This window comes from Pinus tabuliformis, chromosome X (genome assembly GCF_031772625.1).
Source record: "Pinus tabuliformis cultivar Carrire ecotype Pingquan chromosome X, CPIR1, whole genome shotgun sequence".
Lineage (NCBI taxonomy): Eukaryota > Viridiplantae > Streptophyta > Pinopsida > Pinales > Pinaceae > Pinus > Pinus tabuliformis.
Window position 1 is genome coordinate 451,012,176 of NC_142308.1, and position 3,502 is coordinate 451,015,677.

Below are 3,502 nucleotides of genomic sequence, written 5' to 3' on the forward strand. Positions count from 1 at the left end.
GTATAAACAGTAACAAATAACAATTGATCAACTCTTTATATCTAAAGAGCAAGCTCTTTGTAGAAGAAATCAGTTTTTATTTTTGAATGAGATCCTCCATTATGATTTCTTTTTCGATCACTCCATGAACTTGTGATCCGGAGGTTTGCTGATTGCTGCCACAAAGAAATCAATACAGGTGAAGTTATCCACAATCGAGGTTAGAGCGGGTGTGAATATTGAGGGATGGGTTGCATATCTTCCAACAGGTTTTTAAGAACAACCAGCATCCAAGAGAATCTGAAGCGACCATTTCCTTCTGCCGCAACAATACCAATACTACTGCCGCAGCGATACCAATACTAGAGGAATTCGTTGCAAACCAGCGATATCAATACTAGAGGAATTCGTTGCTCTGGTTTGCAAGGCCAATAACTTTGCCAAGAAACTCCCAACTCCATCAAAGCCAGAAAATGTACTTTGTTTTATCAGCAAAGATTATGAAGAATCTGAAGGTGAGTCCTTTTCTTGCTTTTGCTTGTTGGAATTCATTTATCTTTGCTTTTCTTCTGAAGAACATTTATTTGTCTATCGACATCTGATCTTAGATTCTTAGTGATCCAAATACAGTGTCAAAACTTTAAAGCATTAAAGTTACCTTTCCAATTTTGTTTTTCCTTCTTTGGAAACGCTTTCTGTGAACTCTATATGCATTAACAGAGATTTTCCTTCTGCAATGCATGCCTATTTAAGTGAAACCCCTGAATCGTGAACCCTATATGCATTAACAGGCATTTTCCTTCGGCAATGCATGCCTATTTAAGTGAAACCCCTGAATCATGCCTCCATTGTAAACTTTTCCAGTTCATTTTTTTTTGCCTTTTTTCTGTTTTTAAATTATATTTTAATGAGTAATTTTCAAACTTCTAGTCTGCAACAACCATTTGCTGATTCGAGAACTGACATACTAAAACATTTACAGGTGAAGGGCTTATTAGTGGAAACCATGTTAGAGTAGACACAGATCTGCAGTCAGAGAATCCGTCAAAAGAGGGAAAATCAGAAAATCACGACGCTGGAGAGAAGGAATCAGAAGAACGTAAACTTACAGAGAAGGACAAAATAGAGATAATCTCTCCATGGGAGATGAAGGAATCAGAAGAACGTAAACTTACAGAGAAGGACAAAATAGAGATAATCTCTCCATGGGAGATAATGGGAGCCTCGGAGGATGGAGAAACGTACCATGTTTCTAGAAACCAGATTCAGAGTCTCAGAATGCCTCTGCAACAAAACGGCCAACAAAGATACAGGATCCGAAGCCTGCAATGGAAAATCAGCTTCCAGCCCACAGGATTACTTGTATGGCGAGTTTCCAGTGCTGCTAGTCCTCTAATAAGATTTGGAATAACATTACACCTGGTTACATGCAGAACATAGGAGATGGCACCTGGAACATAAGAGATGGCACTTGGGCACCTGGAAGTTGTGGCAGGTAGGCGTATAGGGGTATAGGCGGTGATATACCATGGAAATCCAACCATGGAAATCCAAAATATCGGAGCTAGCATTTAGTGCTGTGGACTAATGCTAGCATTAGATTAGTATTTTTACCAGTTTGAAAATATGAAGCGAACACAAAATATATAACATATGCTTTAGCTTGGATTACCTTAGGTCCTCGGGAAGAGGCCAAATAACATGATTTATCAATATGTCTTTACAAAACTTGGTATATAGTTGATGACCGGGGACTAAAAGCAGGTCAACTAATGCTATGTTCGTCGCGAACGATTACTATACTCCATGCCTGGAGGGCAGGGACTAATAAGTCTTATTAACCTTAAAATAATTATACACACGCATTTTGATTTTGACACAAGTAACTCACCCGATATGTTCCTAAGTTAAACCACTTCAGACACCTTGAGAGGGAAACATTTAATTCTTATAACGTAGAGAAACAACAAGTCAAAATGGTAAACTTTGTATTTATTAAATGAAATGATCACAAATGCCCACCATTACCAATACTATAAGGTCATACATATGGGGAGTGAATGGGAATATTCCCAAAGTATGAGATAGTAATAATATTTGGGAAATTTGTAAAGCAAGAGAAACAACAACATTTCATGAAATTCCAATAGGGGTAATGAAACTCAATGAGCACCCATGCTCAGTCTCCCTACGAAGATGAAATTCCAATAGGGGTAATGAAACTCAATGAGCACCCATGCTCAGTCTCCCTACGAAATGAGCAGCTAGGAAAGCCAACCAAACCAATTTACACAGAAAAGTGAAGTAATGAGAACCAAAGCCAACCAAGGGAAGAATGGCACAGAAAAGTGAAGTAATGAGAACCAAATTGAGAGTTGGTAGGTGAGTTCCATACTTTAAACATGAGCCCTAAGATTACTTACAACCATGAAAGTAACGGGTAAGAGGAAAAAAAAGAGGATATAATAAATTTTACCTTATTAAAGGTGCGCCTCTTGAAATCCTGGATTAGTAAACCAAATCGTATTTGACTTGGTTAGTTACGATAGCAAAAAAAAACCTCTTGAGTTAATAATAACGAAATTTTCCTACCTTGCAATACCTCTATGTTCTTATGTCATTGTATATCTATATTTAGATTTAGATTCGATTGATGGAAAACCATGTTGCGTTGAAATGAAGGTGAACAATAAATATTTTTTTATTAATAAATGAAATATTGAGAACAATTTGGAAAAAAATATTTAAAAGAATATAAATTTTTCTAAAGAAAGAATTAAGAATTAATTCTTTTAACATTTTTGTAATTAAAAATTAGAAGAATGTTCTTCATGTAATATCAATATAAGAATTAATAATATTTAATCATTTAACAACACTAATTTTACGAGAGTTATTATTCAACAACACTAATTTTACAAGAGTTTTTTGATAGTTTAAGTTAGAAATATTACAAGATGTAACATCCCTATGACTCTGCTTTTTAGATAGTTACTATTTTTAAACATTGAACTATTATTGTAGTTAATGGCAAGGGAGACGATGACGAGAGTTATGTTGAGATGTAATTGTATTATTCTTATTGAGTTAATAAATAAATTTTTTGGGAAATTCTTGCCAGTTTAGAAAAAGTTATGGTGGTCAAGTCCACATGATGGACCTTTCCTAAAAAGTCTTCTAAAAATCTCTAGGAGAAAAAAAATAAACTAAATTAAATTAACATAATGGGAAATAACAACTATGTTAATTACTTAGTTGGATAAAAAAAACTAAGTGGGATGGAATAAAGAACTGCTAAAGAGAAAAACAAACTTTAAATAAAAAATAATTATTTTTTTCCTTTTAGAAAAACTAAAACAAAAAACCTAGGGAAAAAAATTGGCAAACCTTAAAGAAGAACGCTGCTAAGAAATCCGCTGGGAAGAAATTTATAAAAAGAACCACCTAAGAATAAAAAAGGATTATGAAAAACAAGAAAGTCTTAGCTCGGAGGAACTGGAGAGACCGTTCATAATGGGGTAAT

General features: G+C 34.6%; 1 long non-coding RNA gene across 1 annotated transcript; it reads right to left on the minus strand.

Moving 5' to 3' along the window:
- Positions 1–200: 200 nt before the first annotated feature.
- LOC149140534 (uncharacterized) lies at positions 201–1,426 on the minus strand. Its single transcript, XR_016264924.1, has 2 exons — positions 1,225–1,426; positions 201–1,005 (listed from the first exon to the last, which is right to left on the minus strand). It is a non-coding gene; the product is annotated as an uncharacterized LOC149140534 (long non-coding RNA).
- Positions 1,427–3,502: the final 2,076 nt, after the last annotated feature.